Raw genomic sequence first — 25,450 nt, forward strand, 5'->3', positions numbered from 1 at the left:
TTGCTTTGATGGCGCCCCACATACAAAATGTTCGCTGCAAACTCGGGATGATTTCTTAGGCAGCCACAGGTTACCTTTTTCATCCTTCCTGTGTATCAGTCCTGCCCATCGCCATCGCCTTTCATGATTTTTCAATTCTGTTGGGATGGGAAACAGTTTGAATGGAGGTTTGCAGTCACACAGATCCGATTCTCTTTTGTAATTATGAAGTTCGTACACAAATTTCTCGAGCCGTTTTCCACTGTTATTACATCCAACAACAACACAATTACGATGTCTGAATACCAAAACTAAAATATGACATTATCAGAACCAGGAACAAAAGCGATATGATTCAAAAAACTAGAAAAGACTGACTTTGTCAATAGAAGCATTCCACTGGGAAAACAAACACGGCGGTTTGATGCTCACTTTTTTGGAAAATCCTTCCTAGTATGCATTGCACAATGACCGGAAGTCCGAAATTCGAAATGCATGTGTTGTATTGTATTGTCGCCTGACAGAAATGAGGCTGCCAAGCTGCACCATTGCCCCCTTCGATCACCACCAACACTCACACGCACACCCACCACTTTCATACTAGGCGATGTGAATTAAGTGCCTTGCCTAAGGACACAATGACAGTTTTTGCCACTGGCGCTCCACTGTGGCACCGGGTATTCCCAGCGGTCTCCCATCCAAGTACTAACCAGAGATCAGGCTTTGACAAGGAGAAGAAAAAGGCAGAGCAGGCTTACCCCAGGCTTGCATTGATGTCTCTGTACATTGTCCCTTCATATAAAGACTAAACCAACTATAAAATACTGGGATTGGCTCCAGTCCAGGACATTGGTACGAAGGGTTAAGCCAATAGATGAAGGCAATAAGACCATTCACTGGCTGTTCTTGGCTCAAAACATCTTGTAATATTGATTCATTATTCAATATTCACATATAAAGTTAAAAGAACAAAAGTTGGGACAAGTAAAAAGGGGTAAGAACAAAATATGCAAACACATTTAAAATCTATATGCCACAGCAGTGTAAAACAATAAGAAATAGTGACACTGTGGACGACACTCTTGCAGTTTCATGCAGTGTGCCTTAAAAAAGACTGGAATTTGCTTATGATTCCTATGGTACAAACACATGAAAATTGGAATAAAGTTTGGACTAAACCCAGTACTAAACCATGATTATATGAGGACCAAACCAAGTCTACATCAGAACTAAACCTGACTCAAACAGGACCAAATTCAGAGTTCTCTCCCACAGCATAACTTTTATTATTTTAGAGACATGTTTTGAAGTTTGTCCTATATCGACCTTTCTGTTGGTAGTTTGAGGGCCTGATCCACATTTACATGGTTCATAGTTGTGTTGTTGAAATTTCACAAAACTGCAATAAAATCCATATTACAATTGCCGACAACAATCATCTAAAAAGTGCAATTGTCCCTTTGCTTCCATTGCTCGGCCTTATTGTGGTACCAGAATGCACTGTCCCATCAACAATCCCATCAAACCCAGGCCTTTAACCTTCAGCGCTGGCACCGAATACAAAGACAAACTTTATGATTCTACGCTCAACACTGGAGAAAAATAGTGAGTCACTGTCCATTTGCATCCTCTGTGGCTCAATATTCACTCCAGTAATCATCCAAAAATGATAATTTTGTCTTCTTTTGGGCATTATTGGGCTCTTTCAAAAGACAATACAGTACATTGCAAATGCTAAAATCCAGCCAAATTAAGATTACTTAATTAAGAAAGTTTGATCATGAGTTGAGTAAATTTCACTTTTTGTCCTTAAAAGTACATCTTTTCTGCACTTAGGAAAAACAACTCTTCGCACTTAAAATAAGAAACGAAATCAAATGTGTTTTTCTTAATTGAAGCAAAATGTATTTCATTGGTAGATTTTTTACATGACAAGGTAAATCTACTCAAAAAAGTTAAATGTTCTTAATTTAAGTCATTATAACTTAGATTTAGCTTTTTTAAAGAGAGAAGATGTATTTACCTTGTTGACATGTTTCGGCTGCCAGCTGCAAGCCATCTTCAGAACCGTCGTCGGTGTTGATCACAACGTTACTTTCTGAGCAACCTAATTGGACAATGCCTCCTCTTGCCCATTGGTCTCTGGTAGAACTGGACCAATATATTGGTCGGCTGATATTTGGACTTTTAACGTATCAGATATCAACCTCCAGCATCTCCAGCACAGGCCGATAATTATTTTCAGTCAATCTGCTGCCTAAAAACATACAGAAAGCTTTATTTTAACACTTTAATATGAACAGAAAACAAAATGTAGTAAATTTGAATTGCTTAATCAAAATCAGCCCTACATAGTGGCTCAAAAATATCGGCAGTGCTTATCTGTCATTGGTTTTTCTGGATTCTAAATAATCAGCTTTGGCTATGGAAAAACCCGTATCTGTCAGTCTCCGGTCTCTGGAGGAGGATGAACCAGGTGTGAGAAAGGAGGAACACTCCATTATCTCGGTTGACGCCGTTTATGCCCCGTTTTCTGATTTCCATGGGATCCGGGAGTTAATTAATTCCAGTAATGTCCTCACAGATGAGACTTGACTCTTACCGTTTTAGATTTGAACTCTACACAAGCAGGTCAAGTGGTAGATCACAACGCGCTTTTGACGGTACTGTAGTAGTCCCATGTCCCATATACACTACAAAGACCCTGGCAGCACATCAAAATAACACTAGAGTTCAACAGCCCACCCAAGCTAACATCACATACTCGCGCTAATGAATGGCAGTGCTAATTAGCCCTAGTTCCTTTCTTGTGCCTCCCACTCCCTTAGCGCAGGATCACAGGGAGAGTGAAATGGGGGTTGGGGGGTCGCTCATATACTGCGAGGGCATATAATTCACCAGGGGGCTCTTTACTGCCCAAATCACCAGGATGCCGGTGAGCAGCTTGTCTGATTAGCCTTGATTACTGCCTAATTGAAGTACTCCAAAACACGATGACCTCTGCTTTGTTTACTGATGGGATTAATCTCAGCCTGGCAGAATTAGAAATCCCGACTGAATTCTTCCCTTTCTCATTATTTGGCGGAGGAACAGATCGTACCCTTGGCCCCTCCCCCCTCTGTGACTTCTCCTTTTATCCGAGGCACTTACTGTAGAGGAGGGTACATTTTCCTGGCAGTGAAAGTGGACTACTTGCTGATATGCGTGTTGAGAGGCGTGTTTTCACTTGAGAGATGCAATATAGAAGGTCAGAGAAATGTGAAAGAATAAATATTATGTAATCCTCTGGCATTAATTCTCTTTTAAAGGTGCACTGTGCAAGTTTGCTTTATCTGGAATGATGACAGAGATTAAACCTATATCTTAAGGGAGAGAACTATAGTCTACATTACAGGCCAGATCAGTGGAGAGGCAACCCTATTCATAGAGAAGATTATTGTATTTTTGAGCAATAGAAACACCCTTAATAAATAAACACTAGATAAATGTGTTTAATCTCATACCATAGAGCATTCCAAGAAAAGCAGTAACATCTCCATGGAGACAAGCAGTAGCACCAGAAAAATTGCACATTGCTCTTTTAAATATGCATTTAGTCAACTTGGGATGACTATTTCACATGTTCTTACTAATATCTACATAAGGAAAATTTACTTTTTAAATGTCATTTCCGTTTCCAATGACAGCTCCTTCTGCTGTCAGCAACAGGAATTAATGTAGTCGCAGTCATGGCGGTAGTAGTCGTAGTAGTCCTGTTCATGTGTGAATGCTCTGCTAATGGAGCTATGCATTCATAGTAGTTTGACCGCAGAATGATGGTGATGGTTTATGAGCTTAAAAACTGCGTAGGGGAAGTCCAGAGTTTTATCTATGATGCAATTAAGCAGCCAGTATGAGAACAGAGCATGTTGAGAACTCAAAGAAGATGACTTTGGATTAACAGATTAATGAAACAAGTGTGAATGAACCAAAACCCAACTCCAGGTATGGTTTTGATGAGGGGACAACAATATTACATGGTTTTACAACATAACAAGTCATAAATCTAAAGTCTGCATAATATCTGTTCATTAAAACTGTACACACTTTTAATTTGCTGCACAGTTGTACAAGAGGGTGATTAATATGAAATGTTTTGGTTCACTGACCTTGAAAAGGCTTATATTTCCATAAATAATGAGCAAATCTAGTAAAATGTGTTGATATTTGTAATTATAATAATCTAGATACTGACATTAAAGAGAAAGATGGTGGAGGATCATGGTTCTGCTGCTGCAAAGGAGGAGGATATGGGCAGAGGAACGTTGTGGCATGTTTCTGTGTCAATGGGCAAGATATTTCATCCACCTTGCTATTGTGGTGTGTGATAATTACAGTGGCTTGTGGTGAGGATTTGCTACTTCCCTTTTGTGAGTCTAGCCCAGGGCAGCTGAGGCTGTAGATGTAGTTTACCACCACAAAGTGAGGCCTGAATCAATAACAACTTCAGTGTTGCACCTTCAAGGAAATGCAGTACACAGAACTAGTCTATTATTAGTAGTATTAGTGGATTATATCAAGATTTGAGCAAAAGTAATCAACCACAGAGACACTTTAAAAGGTTATATTACGTTAAAGTCATGTTATAATGTTATTATCTCATAAAAAACACACCTGGTGTTTCATTCACACGCTTGAGCAACAACATCTCCACACCTCAAAATGTTCTGATTGACCTTGTGACGTCAAAACGAGTTAGAAGTTAGTTCTGTAGAGACTGGCAGTTCCAGGGCTCAAACTGAAATAATCCAAATGATTCTAGTGAAGGTGTATGGAGTTTCAAAACACACAGGAGCACTTCCTGCATTACCACATGACATCACAAAATGGTACATAGTGCTCTAGCCTGATTCATCAGCCGGTTTCACTTTGTCGAAACTGTCTGACCTCGCAGCATAGAATTTGTTCGCTCGTCGGTAGGCGGGTACTTTTTTTTATTCAACCAATCACTGCTATTTGGTCGTGACTAGAGCCCGACCGATATGGATTTTGTTGTGGCCGTTATGAAACCGATATAATGGGAGCTGGCACTGCCGATAGCCGATATAATCACCGATATATTTAGTGATGTAAAAATTCACTGTAAATGTTGAATTGTTTAAAAAACTTAGGTTTGGCTCTAGTGGATTTTAAATTGGGTTTATTTAGGCAACATTTATTGTTATTCTGACTCTTTACATCATATTTACATACAGTAGATTGGCCTAATAGCATTTTTGCATCACATTCTAGCTACTAGTGATGGGTATTCCAGTTTTTTTTTTTTTTTGGAGAACCGGCTCTTTTGGCTCGGCTCACTAAGCAGCTGGCTCTTTCGGCTCCCAAGAGACTCTTTAGATTGTTTTGTTGCAAGCAGGAGTAAACCAAAACTGAACCAGGACTGAAAAAGGACTAAACCAGGACTAAAACAGATTTAAACCATGTGTAAAACAGGACTAAACCAGAACTGAACCAGGACTGAGTGTCGGGACTCGGTCTCTATCTCTTTCGAGCCCAAGATTAGTTCTGCTTTATTAATTTTATGCTGAACTGCAGCCAAATATGTACTTTTTTTAAATCCTGTGCACATGCATATTTCTGAAAGTTTCGTTTTCAGCCGCTGCTGCTGTCAAACTACAGGTCTACATGCGGCTTGAAAAGAAAAAGTGAGAAAAAGAGAAAACACGGCTCCCAATAAGAAGCAGGCTACCGTTGTTCGCTTCAAAGAGCCGGCTCTAAGAGCCGCTTCGATCGCGATCGACCCATAACTCCTAGCTAGTAAATAAACTAGCGCTATTAGCCTTTAGCCGTAAAAACGTGCGCACCACGGTAATTAATTATATGCATAAATGTGGATCATCATCTGATATGTCTCCAGGTGCCCATATCGGCCAGCCGATATATCGGTCGGGCTCTAGTCGTGACGTATGTAATGTGCCACTAACGGGGCTAACTGGTATTTTAATCTTTTCCCAAATCCAGTAGGAAGAAGGGCAATAACATCTTTCCCCTTGATAAAATTCACCAAACATCCTTCATGTTACGGCTTTAAATCCTCGATCTCGGGAATTGTTGCCAGAACAAAATGTATGGCTTCGTCTACATCCATCTTGACCTCTTTGTTTACTGTTGTACCGTATCACAAAAAGGGACCCAGTCATGGCTTCACAGCCCTTCACTGATTGGCCAGTGTGGTCTACAACTTCTGGGGTTCTTGCAAACTGTCTAGTGTATTCAGATTCCTGACCTAGTCACTGGAGAGAAAAGAACTCAAGTGGAGGCACAATGGCTACAATAAAACACCCCCAATGTAATAAATGTAAGATGGATATGTTTAATGCCATACAATGTCATACAATTTCAGGCAAAGCATAACATCTCCATGGACACAAGCAGGTGGTGGACACTTCAACAGAAAAAAATTACACACTGCACCTTTATGGGAATATTTGATTTTTCCCAGGTAAAAGGTGATGGACCAACAACATGCATCCCAGTCTGGGCTAATGGGACACTGGTATATTAGTCCAGTCATTCTGTGTTTGATTCATGTAATTTGGTGCTAAAGGTTACATATAATCCAATGTAAAACTATGGTGGATGTTTTATAGTTTCAAAGATATTGCCATTCCTCGGTGGAGTTGTGCGCTGTGTACATTTGACTCTGTGCCTCTCTCTGCTCCTAATACTTTGAATCTGAGCAAAGAGAGAATCTCATAAAAGATTTAGGGCTTGAGCAGGAGGAGCAGACAGGTTCAGGAGGTGAAGGAGAGGTTTGAAATGTAAAACTTTACATCCCACTGGGCCATTGTACAGGGAATAATCAGCCTGGGAAAGATCAGATGGATGAAAGCTTTAAAGCAACAGTAACAAAAAGGTTATTGTAGAAAATTTATAGTTAAAGGAGCATTATGCAACTTTTTTGGGATCTGCCAACTGAAGATGTTATTGCTTTGCCTAGAATGTTCCACAATATTGCTGTACAGTTGCACCCAATGTGACCCCGTGTCCTGATTAAGACTGGCAGCCAGCTAAACTCTCTCTTGCATCATTTCCACCAAGGAACAGGCAGGAGTTGTGTCTGACCAGGATTTAACGCAAAAAAAAGTGTGAAACTGCAACAAAAATACAAAGGAGTGTTCAGAAAGCAGTAAAAATCAATGGCGTACATTAAAGTTACACTATAAAGACAACCAAACCGTTAATGTCAGCTGAGAAGTAATACACACAACTCAAACAGGCTCCACTACCACCACTGGAACATCCCACATAACATCCACAAAATGCCACAAACTCTGACAAAGTGCTCCAAATATACCTGTAAGCATTAATATTTAACACAAAGACTTACTCATATTGCCTCTCAAAGGGCTGGAAATGAGGAGATGGCTTCAGATAAAACAGCAAAACACATTGTGAAGTGATTGACATTTATCAAACTAGTTGTTTCCTTCTGGCCCCCTACTGGGTGAATATATTATCACAATCACCACTAGTGCCCTCTAGTAGGCTGGATGAACACAATATAAAACAGCTTCAATACAATGGCATTACTTACACTATCAACTGCAGGTGATTTTGTTGCTTAGAGGTCCTATATTATACAAAAATTGACCTCTTGTGAACTTTAAACCATCTTATAATGTTGTTACCTCATCAAAAACATACCTGGAGTTGTGTTTTGTTTTCTTGACACATGTTTAAGTAATCCTGGATTATTAGTCTGTCTACATCTCCAAATCTTCAAATGCTTTGTTCTACCTCATAGTATTAGGAAGCTGTAGTTTTCAAGTTAACAGCTCCTTTTACCTTTTGTTCAGTAGAGATTGGCAATTCCCGGGCTGAAATCATCCAGATGATTCTAGTAATGATGAAGAGTTTAAAAACAGTGGAGCACGTCCTTTATTACCATTTGACATCACAAGGTAGAACAGAGTGTTTTCAGACTGAAGAACTAAATATGTGTAGTAAATATACAGGTTTTGTGTGTTAAGTATGTTTCTTACTGGGTGCTGGATTGACTCTCCACAGCTCTAACTTGTAACTTGGTAACATCACCTGATTGTCTCTGTGGAGTCAGGTTTAATACCAATCTGTGGAATATTTTTAGCAAAGCATCTATAGCAAATTCTCTCTGAATAGACAAGCAGGTGGTGGGCTCTCCAAAAATAACACCATGCATCTTGAACAATGAAACATTTGAAATTTGATGTAAGTTTTTTCATGTTAAAGATCCTTTTTGCTCCAGGTATTTGAGCAAAGTTGGTGTCGCCCCACTACTGTATATTGTATAAGCAAAATATGTTTATTGCATACTGCTGGCATTTAATTAGAAGGATTTTTATGGTCAGAAAATTAGGGAGTGCGCGTTAGCATGCTACTTGTTGTTAGCTTTACTATCATGGCAAAACTCTGCACTGCTCTCTGAGGGTTGTGAAAAGAGCTTATAAACTCATAGATAATTAGGATGCTCTGAATGCAGAAGGCACTGTTGGACAAGTTATTTCAAAACTGTAATGTGTTATTTATGACTTGTTACTGTCATTTCAAAATAATTTGTTACATTAAAATATTACTGCACTTAAAATGTAAGACATTACACGACCACTGCAGCACTTTAAGTTACTCTCACCAAAATAACTGTCGCTTATCTTCAAATAACAATCAGCAAACGAAGATGACGGACATTTGCGCTGAATATGGACTGAACTAGGACTTAACCAGGACTAAACTAGGGCTAAACCAGAACTGAACCAGGTCTAAACCAGGTCTAAACCAGGACCAAACCAGGACTAATCTTGGACTATGACTTGGAATCTAGGACCCCCCTGAGAGAACCCCGAGCCCATGGATCAGGGTGTCCGCAAAGCACGATCGGGTGTCAGCTGCGATTAGTTCCTGTAGAGCGTGGAGTTCTGCACCAGTCCTTTTGCCCACAGTCACCCAAAAGGTCTACGCGAGCGCACCTCTGGGCCCGTCCCGACACTCGGTACCGTAACGATGGCGTTTCACCACTGCTGATATCACAGTGATTTGAGCAAATTTGTATGAAGAAAAACGAAAAACCCACCAAATCAAAGGTTAAAAATGCATTGTAACACACGTTTCTGACATTTGTACCAAGTAAAATATTACAATGTTTTTTCCCTGTAATGCCCGAACATTACTGTGTTACAGCAAAAAACAGTGCATTACAGTAATTTGTTACTTTTATAACTCGTTACTCCTAACACTGGCAGAAGGTAAGTGAGGAATAACTTTGGACCATTTATATTAAACTAGATTCTGTTTTTCACATTATTAAGACAGTTAAAATATGTACAGCGTGTTTGAAGCCAATCAAAGGACACCCAAGCACACCCAAAACCCCAGAGGACATGAAAACAAACAGCGCTTTATGATGACATCAGGTGTGTACGGGCCAGTGTGTGACGTTTCAAAAAACACATTATTGTGAATTCAGGACACATTTCTCGTCTGTAAAACTCTGTAAAACTATTTTACATCATGTAGGTTCTGAGTTGACCGGTGAAAAGTACTGTGCTTCTTCTCCCCAATGCATAGTTTTAAAAGCGGCCAGCGTGTTTCTTGCCAAGGTTTATACTGCGATTGCATCATATAAAAGAACTAGTGTTTTTCACAATTTGGGATACCACTGACAGACAGAAAATACTAGGCATGCAAATAGGCCAGAGTGATGACATTAACAGATAGCATTTGCACAGACAAGGAAATGAGGCAATAATATATTCAAAAGAAGTGAAGAGGCATTAGCAAGGGCAAACGCTGCCTGCATCACCTCCATAGTAATGACTGTTATACATACACCTCATTCAGTCCAATGCATTCTGTTCCCGCCGTGATATTAAAGGGAGACACAGGGGCAAATGGTCTCATCTCAAGGCAAACTATTATTTTCCTTTTGCTGGATCCTTTTTCCATGTCCAGCTATGTCTTCTCACAAAACAATATGTAAAATGTTAGATTCACTGACCAGCTGGTAAATATAAAATAACACGCTTTGTTTTGAACTTCTAACATGTTACATTTGCCATTCTTTAAAGAGGAGGTATTACCGTATTTTTCGTACTATAAGTCAGCGAATTATACTCCGGCGGGACTTATATATTAAAATTTTTACCCTGACAGTTGCGAGAGGCTCTAGGCTTGTGTGTCAGTATCTGCTGCTCCTGTTACTCCTGTATCTCTGTCACTTCGCTACTGCACATGTCTCCTGCAGAAAGAGCCTCTGTCCTGCTGCAAGTAGCGAAATATGCAGCCAAAAACTATAATCGAGCAGCAGAAAGAAAGTTTGGAGTGAGCAAAAAACTTGTGAGGGACTGGCTGAGTCTGACAACAGCTACACAGAAGAGGACGCGGCGCTCCGTTTACCTCTGGAGGTTGCAGAGTTACTAAGAAGTGACACCAAAGATAAAGAATTCAATGGATTTAGTGAGTTTAAGGGAGATGGAGAGTTTGGTAAACTTATGTTATTTTGTTAATGCTATAGTTATCTGAATAACTGTTAATATGTTACATTAACATATCAGACGCCTATTCAGCCTGTTGTTCTCTACTCTATTGTTTTTACTATAACTTGCATTTCAAGATGAAATGTCGGTTTATGGTCTCTGATTTTATTAAAGACATTTCCCCCCAAAATTGTGACATGTTCAGTGCAATTTATATATGTTTTTTCTTCTTTATTATGCATTTTTTGACTGGTGCGACTTATAGTCCGGAAAATACGATATACAAAATTGACCTTTTGGAGCTTTCTACCATGTTATTTCCTCATGTCATTCATGCATGTTTGCGTATTTTAGAGATCTCTCCCTCAAACCTGTCTTACAGTTAGCAATACAATCATATACAGAAGCATAACACAAAACAATTCTGTACAACTTCACAAACCTGGTACGATGTGCAGTAGTCTCTTTAGTGAAATGCATGCTGGTAGTGATGTGAGAGCACTCGAAGGAGGAGTGACTTAGCATGGGGAGCAAAGAAAAACTTAGACATATTAATACACTGTTTTTGACAAGCATAGGTTTTCCAAAGAATTACAGGTAACATGATGATTTAAATACAGTATGTGTTAGCAATTAATACCCCTATTGAAGCAGAATACCCCCTCTTTAATATTTGGAAAGAATTGTGATTTTTTTGGCAATCTACTGAGCATTAGTTATAGTCAATATGAATGATTTATATATATATATATATATATATATTATATATATATTTATTTATTTATTTATTTTTTTGTCACTAACTAGATCACAGCAAAAATGTGCCTATTGCTTCACATTTGAAAAAATGCCATATCCAACTTAAAGGTGCATTGTGTAACTTTGTACTTTTTTCCATGGAGATCTTATTGCTTTGTCTGGAATGTTTCACAGTATGATATTAAACTTTTCCATCTTCATGGAGACCAAACCAGACCAAGTTACAGGTCAGATCTGTGGAGAATCAATCCTGCTCACATGCAGCCAGAATGTTTATTTACTTCTAGGTATTTTTGAGCTATAAAATCATCTCAAATTGAATAAATGTAAGGTAGAGAGTTTAATGTGGAACTGTGGAACATTCCAAGCAGAGCAACAGCAAAACAAGCTGACACAATGACATGATGCACCTTTAAATGAAATTAAATCTGATGTAGCACAGGAGTAATCCAAGTCTACAAGGAGACCAAACCAGGACCATGAGGAAGAGAGATAGTGAGACACACTGAGCACCAGAGACAGAGAGAGTAGCAGTAGACTTGATGCTGACAGGTAGAGAGGACACTTTGTTGTTGAATGCGCAGTGACAGTCATAAAAGTGAGGAGAGAACATATGCACCAGGACAGGTCTGGTCTCAGCCTTCACAACCACAGACATGTCACAGAGCTGAGGAAAGAAGGAGACATCACACCTTCACTTCAGAGGCCCTACAGCGTCAGCCCATCCACCGAGGACCAGTCACATGACGCAGGCTGGAAGAGAGAGAGTGGGTTAGAGTTACCGTCTGAAAGCATGCTTACTTCATATGATTTAATGTTTGTTTTTATACACCAATACACTGCAAAAGGCAAGAATTAAAGTCACAGTATGCAACTTTTAAGCCAAAGAATACTAAAATACTAAAATAAAAGTTTTTGTTGTACCATAATTACATTATGTTGTGTTACCATAGTGGTGTTACCATAGTGGTGTTACCATAGCAACCTCTACCATGCAACTGTTACCACAGCAACCGTTACCACAGCAACCGTTACCATAGCAACCGTTACCATAGCAGCCATTATCATAGTAACTGTTACCATAACGACCATTACCGTAGCAACTGTTACCATAGTAACCGTTACCATAACTTTGTTATGTTGTGTGCGGGATCAGACTGTATTGATTTCATGTGTAATATCTGGGCTGAACTAGTGATGAATCAAATAAACCAAAACTTTAATTATTTTTATTAACTTTTCTAAACATGCACCATCATTGTTGAAAATCTTGAATTTTCACAGTATGGTCTTGAAATGTGTAACTTAGTATATTTAATGAACTGAACAAAACAGGAACCAGACCAGAATCAGATCAGACCTGAACTAGACTCTGCACAATCTATAGCTCGTCTATGATATCCAAAAAATACAAGATCTTACCAAATAAATATGAGATGACAGAAGCCCCACAGCCTCTCTCCCCCGGCCACACCCACTCCCCCGCACTGCCACCGCCACCACATCCACAAACCCACAGCAAAGTGCGCACCGCAACACTGGTCCCACGGCTCAATAGACACTTTATGCCGCTGGACGGACCCTCTTCGCCAACAGCGCCAGCTCTGCTGTGCAACAGCGCTTTTTGTTTTGTTTGCAACAAACTGCGCCATGCGATGACGCCATTGCATTTCTTCATGTGTTTTCTATGAGGAGGGTGTGTGTATGAAGCACAAAATAACTGTTCAAAACACAATCAAACGAGCATCTTCCTCAGTGCATCACCCTCGTCTCTCCCCACACGCATGTCTCCTGCAGAAAGAGCCGCTGTCCTGTCTGTATCATGTCAGTGTCTTATAGGATTTCAGCAGATTTCAGACTCTCCCAGGGGTGGAGCTGAAGCTTGAGATGTTTCTTCTCGTCATTTACGCATATGGGTAAGACTAATCCCCTCACTAATGTTAATTTACCATCATAACTTATTTTATCACATGATAAATGATTTGAGTGTGCTGATAACATCACTAGCAAACGCTGCACCTTCTCGTTAACCCTCAATCCATGTGTGAACTGCACACACAGCAGTATTTTCTGCACTCAGGTTGTGCACACATTCTCCTTCCATATATCCGTCCATATATTAGCTCATCATTAACCACAGGGTTCAAAGTGTGAGAAAAAAGTAGCGACTTATAGTCCAAAAATTACGGTAAATATGTTATGTGTTAGCAATTAATACCCATAGTAGAAATCTTTAAAGAAAACAATCTAATCCTAAACAAATCAACAAATGGGCTATCTGAAATTTAAGAAAAAAAGTAATGTGGAGTGGCATATGTTTATTCATTCAACGATGATAAAACTGATTTACTCTCTAAAAATTTGCCAAATTTGTGACCTGGTGGCATTTTTATTCCTGTGCTAAACTGACACTGAAAAGTAGCTCCTGATTAACTCATGTTTTATTAATGTCTACCTCAGTCATTTGTGTCCTCAGCCCATCAGCCAAAATGCCAAATATTAAAAGGTCATTATTTTTGGAGTTTCAACTAAATGCTAAAACATATCACTTTGGTCTGTGAGTGGTGGTGCATTAATGTGGCCGTACTCAAATGTGTGAGAGAAAGACAGCTCCCAGTGCAAGCTCATACACACAGGTTTACACAGCCTGATGCTTCGAGATCTTTGGTGACCTCATCTGAACAAGGTCCCGTTCCAGTCATTATTTTTTACCGCTAAAATAAAAGTTTTACTGGTTTAGCACTTAGTAGAATAAATCAAGTGCACTAACAGACAAATGATTTCAGAAAACAAAAAGTATTAAATTTCAATTTGGACATTGTGAGTTGGCTGTTTTTAAAGAACACAATGTGCTTGTGCTTGTGATATAGTTATAACATATGACACCCGTGGATCATTATGTTATAATTTGCAATCCCAATATTCATCTAAACAACTTACTATATTTTCCGGGCTATTAGGCTCTTAAGTCTCTAACCCTATCAACAAATGATCGCGTGCCTCGCAAATAACCGCGCGCCCCGCAATCCAGAGCGCCCTTATTCACTCGGGTGTCCCAGCACGACTTCAGTAAACTACAAAGCCGCACGACCCACAGCGCACGAAAACACACATGGAGCACATAGCAACCGCGCAGCGAAACACACGAGAACGAGGAATGGAACGGAGGAACGAACCGAAAAAACGAGTGCAATGTGCCACTCTGAGCCACAACTGAGTCACTGCGAACATGCCAACAATCCAGTGGTCCCAGACAGCACCCTCCCTCCACGCCACAATTGAACAAAGCCGAGAGTCACCGTGAATGTGCCAAATAAAGTCCCACTGACCCATCCAACTGCTGTGTTTCCTTTAAAGTCCAGTGCAGTTTATTTGTGAAAAAAGTAAAAAAATACACCATTTAATGACAGTGTGTCTTATAATCCAGAGCGCCTAATAGCCCGGAAAATACGGTAATAAAAAGAAACAACATCAGCATAAACGTCATCACAACAAAGAGCCGTGAAGCTGTCAGCACTTCTGATGGATAGCTGCACATCATTAGTCAGGCTGGTGCCACCTAGTGCTTCCGCTCAATTTCATTTCTCTCCAGCGACTAGGTCAGGAATTAGAATACACTAGACAGTTTGCAAGAATCCCGGAAGTTGTAGACCGCGCAATCAGTGAAGAGCTGTGAAGCCATGATGTCAGACTCAAGCGCCTGTCTGGGTCCCTTTTGTGGTACAGCACAACGGTAAACAAAACGGTTTTATTTTATCAAGAGAAAAGATGTTTTTCTTCTTTCTATGGGATTTGGGAAAAGATTAATATATCAGTTAGTCCCATTAGTGGCGCATTACATATGTCACGACCAAATAGCAGTGATTGGTTAAATAAAAAAGTACCCACCTACCTTCAAGCAAACGAATCCTAATGCTGCGAGGTCAGACAGTTTCCACGAAGTGAAACTGGCTGATGAGTCAGGCTAGCACATCACACCAGAGTGCCCTGGAATTTTGTACCAGAATGAATAAATGAATGCACATTTAAACATGCACAAATCACTCAAAATACAACTTTTGAAGGTAAATGAGAAGGGCAAACAACTATAACATGATTAAAAGTCCATTTTGCATAATAGGTCTACTTAAAGCAAAAATCTGCTCGCTAGCTGGGCTGAACACAAGAAGATTGAAAAGCAAAATTGGAAATCCTTCTCCATCAGAGTGTGCCCTCTCTGTCCTCTGCTCTCGCACCAATTAACTCACGTCCTCCTACCTCATGTCCAGAAATCTAAATTTAAACTGAAACTCTTGACAACCTTGCGTTCTTGCATCACAGCGGGTAAGTTTTTTTTTTCTCATATTTTATACTCTATGACACACAGATTCTTAGATTATTATTTTACCTGCTTTTTCTAAACATCATCACGACAAAGTGCTTTACCATAGATCCACCCAGGTTCTGCGAAAATGGCTACATGAAGCTGTTGAAGTCAATATGTATCACGTTATTTTGAACAATAAAAAGTCAAAATAAAACATGAATAGCAAACTAAGTAGAGCACAGTGAAAAACTGGATTTCTAGGTTTAGGAATTCAGTGGTGTCTTGAATATAGGACAATAAAGTGTACTCAAACATTATTCCATTGTTAAAGGTGCATTGTGTAACTTTGCCACCTGCTTGTTTCTATGGATATGTCATTGCTCTGCCTGGAATGTTCCACAGTATGAAATTAAACAGTACATTTATTCAATTACAGGTGGTTTTGTTGTTCAAAAATACCTAGAAAAACAGGCATTCTGACTTTGAGCTGGGTTGCCTCTCCACAGATCTGACTCTGTAACTTAGATAGAAAGGTTTAATACCATACCGTGAAACATTCCAGACAAAGCAATAAGATGGAGAAAAGCATTTGACGGACCCTCCACCAGAAAAGTTAAAAGTTAGAATTCGTTCGCTCGATGGTAGGCGGGTACTTTTTTCATTTGGTCGTTGGACATATGTAATGCGCCACTATGGGCTAACTGGTTATTAACATTTTCCCAAATCCCGAAGGAAGAAGGGCAATAATGTCTTTCCCCTTGATAAAATTCACCAAACATTCTCTTTGTTCCGGCTTTAAAACCTTGATCGTTGCCAAGACAAAATGTATGTCTTTGTCTACATCCATCTCGACCGCTTTGTTTACTGTTGTGCTGTATCACAAAAGGGACCCAGACATGGCTTCACAACTCTTTGATTGGCCGGTTCGCGGTCTACAACTTCCGGAGCTCTTGCAAACCATCTAGTGTATTCCGATTCCTGACCTAGAAAAATGAAATTGAGCAGCTATCCATCGAAAGTGCTGACAAGTTTATGGCTCTTTGTTGTGATGACGTTTATGCTGATGTTGTTTCTTTTTATTAAGTTGTTTTTGATGAATATTGGGATTGCAAATCATAACATAATGATCCACGGGTGTCTTATATTATAACTGTATAGCAAGCTCAAGGACAGTGTGTTCTTTAAAAACAACCAACTCACAATGTCCAAATTGAAACGTAATACTTGTTTTGTGAAATCATTTAAATTTTCGAGCTTGGGAATCATTGCCAACACAAAATGTATGGCTCTTTGCTGATTGGCTACCTTAAAATATGACATACATTTACATTTTACAGTCTATCATTCCATAGAGCCATCATATTATTTTAAACAGAGTTATCCTGGAAGCCTCAGAGTTAAGAGCTTGTAGCCTCTTGAGCTCCATAATGGCTTACATTGTAAAAAGTAAGAGTTGCTATTACCACACAGTTATAGTAAAAATTTAACAGACAACTTCCAATTATCCAACTACTGATTACTGCACATTTCACCATCTCCCTTTTGTTTCTCCCATAACAATCATCTACAAGTTTATTTGCACTTCTGAAGATGACAAAATCCCTCCCCAAATTTCCATTCCTGTTTTTGGAGAGCTAAAATGGTGCTTGCTGTGAGAGTGTGGCCCAAAGCAGGAGGCACAGACAATAATTGGACCAAAGAGTAGTAATGTCCCACCATTACACTCTGAACCTGTGATAAAAAGACTGAAGTGAAGCCAGTGGAGGGTTTTACACAGGCCATAAAGTACAGAGGTACACACAGCGTTTTGTGGATCTCTTCAAGTATTTTACTCACTGGACTTTGCACCTGCTTCAAATAATCATTAGGAAAAGTTTTAATCAGAGGTGAAATGGAATAACAGTCGCTCAATTTACTGTAACTGAGATGAGTATTTTGTTGTAATTAATGTGTGTTTTTAATAGTAATAGTATTTTTTTTTAAATGTGTACTTCTAATTGCAGTAAATTGTAATAATTAAGTATAATCCTAGCCATATATTTGTACACATATATTTATTTTTCATACTACTCCTTGTCCTCTGTAAACATACAGAACAGCATGTCATTGTCTGCTCTAAATGACCAGAGCATGTAGTTGCCTGTTGTTGCTTGTTGTCTAAAGGTGCATTGCGTAACTTTTCTGGTAAAGGATACACCATCTATTCTTCAATATTTGTTTCCATGAAGTTATTGCATTCAGCAGTATGGCATTAAACATATCTATCTTGTTTATTTTGGGGTTTGATTGCAAAAAATGTAGATGAGGTGTTGAAAAGTTACACATTGCACGCATTTATCATTAAATTAATTAATTAATCTAATTGTTTTATAAATATTCAATTAAAATTTCTCAAAAATCATATTCAAAAGTTTGAGTGTATAATCTTGTTTTAAGTATTTGACATCCATAAACCTGTACATACCTGACTAAATTCTTGTAACTGCACTTTACAAACAGTTCAGCTTTTTTGTTGGAGGTTATGGGACATGATTGTCTTGTGGAGATGTTATTCTTTATACTGAATTAATTACAGCTGTTTTTATTGTGCAAAAATATGGAGTCTTAGTGAGGATGGAGTCGCCTTTCAACAGATCTGGGGCCTCATTTATAAAGCTCGCTTACGCACAGATCATTGCATAGTCGCTCTTTAGTGCGACTGTGGGATTTATTAACCTCCTCCTAAGCGCCACGCTTTGCTTATTTCTACGGCAGCTCGGACCCTGCTGAATGCTCTATGCAAAGTCAGGAGACACGGGGGAAAAGCGACACTCATGGAGAGGAGCAGAAATGAAGAGAGTTTGAGGAAGTGTTTGATCAGGAAATCGTCAGAAAATCCACCTATATAAAATAATTACATTCAGATTTGTGCATTTAAGCAGAAGTTACCCAAAACACAGAGAAGGGCTGTTTATTCCACTCATTATTCTCAAAAATATTATACATTTGAAACTGCACACTATCGTCCATGAGTGTGTGCACTTTCCCAGTGCAGTGCAGGGTCTCCTGCAGTCTGCACGTGACCACAGACTACAGAACAGACTCTGTGACCCAACACAGAAAGGATGAACCGGACCTGAGAGAAAACTCTTCCCTCAGATGAAGCACAGGAGTGAGGCTTTAATGAAGCACTGGGACTAAAATTAAGAACTGGGACTTCAACACAGAGCACCAGAGTGGCCCGAGTTTATGTAAGCCTGCTGGTCGAATCTGACCCAAGCTCAAAATACTTCCTATATTTTTGTGTAACCGAGCGCTCTTGCAAAGGGACCCTCCCTCTCTGCCCTGCATGTCTTGGTCAAAGCCACTGAATATCGGCTCATGTTTAGAGAAATCTTGTTCACGAGTCGCTTTGCTCGTTTTATGGTGAGGTTTAGGTGTGGAGAGGGCGTGACGTGACGTGTTTTTACGTGCGCAGATTCTAGCTGGAATCTATAAAGCAGATTGCGTGGTTCAGTGAATGCGGAGGGTTTTCTAGATTTGGAGTTTGCATGGCACACATTTCTGGTACACACTTGCTTAGGACAACTCCTACTCAGTCCTTTTTAAATGAGGCCTCTGACCTGTAACTTGGCCTGGCAGTACTGTGTCATCAAGTTTACATATGTCTCTGTCTACATAGTGTGCACCCTCTCAGGCAAAGCAACAACATCTCCATGGAGACAAGCAGGTACCTTCAACCAGAAAAGTTGTAGCAACTTCAGTAATGTAAGGACGTTGATGCAGGTAACCCACATGCTCAAGGCCTTTAGGAAAACCGGAATCAAAGAAATGCCTATTAAATGTTGCCCCGCTCCATTCAAACAACCCCAGTTTTTACTAGCACAAATATGGCCTCACAGCTCACTGGCAGAGCGAAATACAGCCACATAATTGGCTATGTAAAACCCTGGCTCGATTAGACAGGAGCGCGCCTGCCTGATAGCTTTCATCGCCACTAAAGCTCTTCATTAATCTCAATCCACAAGGTCAAGGAGCCGGCCCGTACAAGACAAATGAATTAACAGCATCACCACACGAACCCCATGACCCAGGGACAGGGCGGTGTGCAAAGCCCGGGTTATCTCTGTAAGCCCTGTTTAATTTGTCTGCTTACAAAACGCGTCTGAAATAGGTTGCGGTCAGGGCATGCTAAAATTTGATGGAATAATTTCAGATAGAGAGAAAGGGGAGATATGCGTCTATTGGTGATTTGTTTTTATTGAATGAAAAATTTTATCTGAATATTCACAAATGTTGAAGCCCCTGATTATTTGGCAAAGATTGGGTTTGAAAGTTTCCTATATTAAAGTTCCTATATTCCAGAGAGTTTTTACTTACAACTGTGTTACCGCCTCAAAAACACAGCCAGAATTGTGTTTTGGTTCATTCACAGGTCTGAGCAATCCTTTATTATTAGTTTGTCTACATCTCCAAAGCTCAAAATGCTCTGTTCCAGTTTATGATATCATGAAGTGGTAGATTTAAATGTACCTTTTACCAGAGGTGGGGACTTGCAAGTCGTGACTTGGACTTGAGTCAGACTTGAGTCGCTATTTTTAGGACTTGAGACTTGACTTGATAAAATGGACTAAGACTTGGGACTTGACTTGGACATGCAGATCAGTAACTTGGGACATGACTCGAACCTGAGGCCTGTGACTTGAGACGACTTGAAAAGCAAAAAGCTTTTAAATCTGAATTCTCTCTATTCTGACGGCGATGATTCACACCAAGATCTTGTCAAGACATTTAAAAAGGAAACATTTGCATTGCTACAACTCTTTTTAAGTACGATTTATAATAAAGGTCATATAAATTGCAAAAATCTAAGCTATATTTGGTACTTTGGTTTAAAGACTTGAAATGACTTGAAGATCAACGCAGACGACTTGGACTTGAGTTGGACTTGAGGTCAAAGACTTGAGACTTATTTGAGACTTGCAAGAACGACTTGGTCACAGCTCTGCCTTTTACAGTTACCTTTTACCTTTTGTTCAGTAGAGAGATTGGATATTCCAGAGCTGAAAAACAAACAATTAATTTCACACAATCCAACGGTCCCTTGTGTTCAGTCCCTCAGAGTATTTCCTCTGGAAGGTCTTCCTCCACACTTCATCACCCATATGGTGTGAAAAGCCTCACACCATATGTAACATCTCAGGGGTCTATAGCTAGATCCTCCGCTGGCTCCTCGGGTCGCGTCTTGCACAGTCTCCTAAGAGCTGCTTAAACAATATAACTGCAGTGGGACAAAACTGAAAGTACATGAAAGAAATTAGGCACAGTCCCTTTAAGTTTTTCAACGGACAAAAATCAATAGAAATGTTCTGATGTGCTATCAGTGAAGATATAAAGCTTTGTGCCTGTTTTTCTTTTATGTGGATCGGTCCTGTAATTACAGAGATATTCATCATGAGTCAGGTCAAATCATCTGCATTTTGACAGTTAAGAGATAAATCCCACCATAGAATTCTGACCTTTAAGCTTTAATCTATAGACTATTAACAATGATTTGATGTGACGTAAATGCAATTTAATGCCCATAATAATGCCTATTTTGATTGCTGTAGTTAAATGTTGAATCGCCAATGCGCCATAAAACTACATACATAAAAATCTAGTTAAACCGAGCAGTAAACAGAGCATGACCCTGGAAGAATTCTCCTGGAACACAATAACATGGGCCCCACTTCAGGCAAAGGTCAGCCGCCCAGAGGACATTAAATGTACGGGAAACATTGTGCATTCACTTTCAATCCATGTTTAGAACTGACCTATACAGTCTGTGAGCACAGAGGAGTGCCTATGCAAACTGGGAAAAATACACTGTTTTTAAAACGTCTTATATTAAACAAAACAGACTCATGTGAGCTTTAAGACTTGTTATAATGTTGTTACCTCAACAAAAACATACCTGGAGTTGTGTTTTGTTCTCACATGTTTGAGCAATCCTTTATTATTAGTCTGTTTACTGCTGAAGTGGCGGCTTTCAAGTTAATAAAAAAAAAAAAAAACAGATAACAACTAGTTTTTTCAGTTTTCGATTTTGTGTAGAAATGAATAATGAATATCTGTCATTTCCTGTTTCCATGACTTCTGTGATGCCGGACTTTTTTTTGCTGCATATGGACTGAACCAAGACTGAAACAGGAAACAGGACTAAAACAGGACTAAAACCAGGGACAAGATCGGTACTGAGACCAGAATTGAGACGGGGACCAGACCAGGACTGAGACTGGTTTAGACCTAGTTTAGTCCTGGTTTAGACCTGGTTTAGTCCTAGTTCAGTCCGTATGCGGCGCAAAAGTCCGGTGTCGCAGTTTAAGTCACGTAAACGGGAACCAGCATTAACTGTTTTTTTCCATTATTCACTGACATACAAAATCGAAAAAATCGAAAAAGTAATCATTATCCACTTTTTTCATTTTGATTTTAGGGACAAATAATGAAGAAAATAGTTACATTTTTGTTTTCTTATTTTTGTTTTTATTTTGAAAAACGAATGAACGAATGATACACGGTTTTACCTAAATAAGTATCCACTGTTCCTGAAATAAGTAAAATAAATAAAACAAAAATGCATCAGATCTCCCACCAGAAAAGTGCCATAGTGCTCATTTAATTCTTACCATATTAAAATATAAGTGCTAGTATAATCAATATGCATATTTTAGCAGGTATATGTCCACATTACAGCGTTTCAGCTAAACTCTTAACTCTTTCTTGGTACGTGTTTCCTAGTTGCTCTATTTAATGAACCCTTCTGTATAAAATGAAAGAGCGCAGCAGCCTGTCTCCAGTTTAATGAATGGGAGCAGGTCAGGAGTCGAGCCAGCACCTTTGTAGAGAATTCTCACTTATCTACACTCCAATCAAAAGTCCTCTAGATGATCCGATTTCACAAATACGCCCGCTTAATAAATCTATAATGCTTTTGAGTCATTACATTTTGCCCTTTTAAGAGACATGGGGAACAAACTCATAAAGGCACTGGATCACAGCTCAGTGTAATGACAGAGATTCTGATGGAGAAATGACCAAACTGAAGAAAAAAAAAAATCAATCGAAAGAGTGGCCGAAACGCTCGAGTTTTGACCCCAATTACACTTGCCTTCCGGGCAGTCGGTCCACACGCCGAAGTTTGGGGAGTATTTGAGCACTAGCCACACTCCTCTACTCCACATTTAGAATCACATCAGTGTTTTAGATTGTAGCCTTAACCTCCTCATTGACTACAGGGAGCGGAAGGTGGGAAAGATTGTGTTAAGACTTCTTTAATCCAAATCGTATAGAATAGCAAATATAAAAACAGACAGCAAAAGAGATATATTGACACTCTGCAGCTCATGACATTAAAGGGACAGTCTGAAAATTTGGACATAGAACCTCATTTCTTAGTGATCCAGAGTGTTGGAGACGTGTGGAGACACTTTTTTAAATATTCTATCCAGTCCTTGCATTTGCAGAGGTCGCTGGTGCTAGACTACTGCATGTCAATGACCATAGTTATCCTGCCACTAAAAACAGTCTTATCCACTCCACAAAGCAACCGAAGCAAATCTATTATTACCCCAGACTGTCGATGTAAATGTCTGTGTTGATAGAATAATTTTAGAAGTAAAACCAACCTTGCATTTGAAGCAGTCTGAGCAGCAGCAGTGAGTTGTACTTCCTGATAAAAAGCTTGGCAGCAGCGGACTGATATCACCTCGCACCAGTGGCGGCTGGTGGTATACTTTTTTGGGGGGGCACCAAGGCCAAAATTATAAATATATATTAAAAATATATGTATTATATATAGGCTATATAGTATTATAATGAAACAGAAATTTTGCTCACTACTGGCTGAACTATCGTAGCACAATGCACAGCCAAGCGCAGTTTTACGCAAGTTTACCCAAGTTTACGCAGCAGCACAACCTGATCCACCGCTCACTGCCAGCCCCAACAACACAAGGTAAAACAACACAAGGTAACACAACACAAGGTAACACACCGCTCACACCCATCCCCAACAACGTCAGCAAAACTACAATAAGAGGCTATGGTCACAATATGAACACACGGCATCAGCGCAGCTCCTACAGCGCACGGCGGAACAACCAGAGCAGCTTCATCGCACACACGAGCTCATTTAGGCACTATTTAACTATAACACTATAATACTATTTACCTGTGAGGGTCCATCTTCAGATTTGCCCCAAGCTAATGAAAACAAGCCTCTTACCTTCTCCAGAGGACTGAAGCAGAGTGTTTCCTCTATCCGCTGTCCCATTGGTTCTGTTTCCAAAAGTGTATTGTCCACTACGAAGAGATCAAACTGGTCCAAATCCCAGTCTAGTGAGGTCCCTGACAAGAGGTCCAAGAGCCGAGTGCACGAGCTGATTGTAAAATTGTCTCTGCAAATACAAGGACTGGATGGAATTTTTAAAAAAGTGTCTCCACACATCTCTAACACTCTGACTAACTAGGAAATGAGGTCTTATGTCCAAAATTCTGGATTGTCCCTTTAACATTCCCCGGGGGAGCTCTGATACTCAAGTTAGACTTCAGTCCAAGCTTTAATTTCACACAATCTGACCAGAAAGAGTTGGAGCTACAACATGTGTTTGTGGACTGATAAACACTCACATCAAATTAAAGTTACAAGCTAGCTAACGATGGCCAAGTATTTTTCAGGTACTCGCACTATTTTTGTTGAAAATCAAACACCTAAGCAGAACCGTGAACACTCGTATTGATCACAAGCTCCTGAAAATGTGCATGTTCATTTTAGGTTTTGTTTAATTTTTTTCTAGACTTTTAAGATCATTAAAACTTTGTAGGCTATGTTTGCTAACGTGTAACTGTTGAACATTCCACCATAGACATACACATACAACCCCCCAGCGTGATGTTACTGCAAAGTATGAAAAAAATTGAAAATGCCACTAGTTTTTTTAGAATTAGAATATAACATGTTGTCTGTAAAAAAATTAATTATAAAAGTCTGCAGCTTAATAAAAATGTGACATATTTGCAGTATAATCTTCCAAACAAGGCTATAAAGTGATATTTGATATTTAAAGGTTGTATGGAGGATTTTTTTTAGTTTCAAACTGTCAGTGAAAGATTAAAATATCATTACAGAGACGCAGCGGCTTTGTAATTATGATGACCAAAAAAAAAAGAATGAAAATCTATCAACTGTGGACGTGTTGAGGCCAGATAAACATCAGCCAATAGAAAACGAGGCTCCCTCATTTTCTATTGGCTGTTAGGTTGTCAATCAAACTCCGTAGTATAACTGACTCGTTGGAGCGCGGGGATTACGTGGTTTACGCAGCGGTTCTTAGAGGCTTTTTCGAACTGTCGCTTCCTCGCATTTCGCACAAAGTTTGTCGCGACGGCGGACGAGAATCCACGACCAGTTCGCCGCAAAAGAAAGTCAGTTTTTGAGGTCGCTGAAAGAAGAAGAGAAGAGGAAAAGGAGCAAAGCCAAACTGAGGTGATTCTTGGAGATCTCGTCCAGCGATGGCGCGACCGAAGCAGACGAAGCGTCTAAAAACTGACGCGTCGGTCGCTGAATTACTTCTAGACAGGAAACTTCAACAGTAATTCTGAATGTGCACAAGGACTGTCGCTGTATTTCTCTTCCCTTAAAAAAATCCTCTATACAACCTTTAAGCACATTTCCAACGCATTACCATAACAATACGTGAATATTATCCCCGTAAACTCAACAGAGCTGTCCGTGCTTTGCCTGGAATGTTCCACCAAGTATCGCCATGGAGATAAATCCTGAATGCTCCCACATGTTTACCCACATGCCTGCACCTCTCTCCTGTGAGGATTTAATGACATAATTACCTCTCACGTGCGCGCTCACATGCACTGCTCTGTGGCCCGTGGTGCT

Source organism: Boleophthalmus pectinirostris, unplaced genomic scaffold, assembly GCF_026225935.1.
Source record: "Boleophthalmus pectinirostris isolate CB_2022bp ecotype Guang Dong unplaced genomic scaffold, ASM2622593v1 HiC_scaffold_18, whole genome shotgun sequence".
Lineage (NCBI taxonomy): Eukaryota > Metazoa > Chordata > Actinopteri > Gobiiformes > Gobiidae > Boleophthalmus > Boleophthalmus pectinirostris.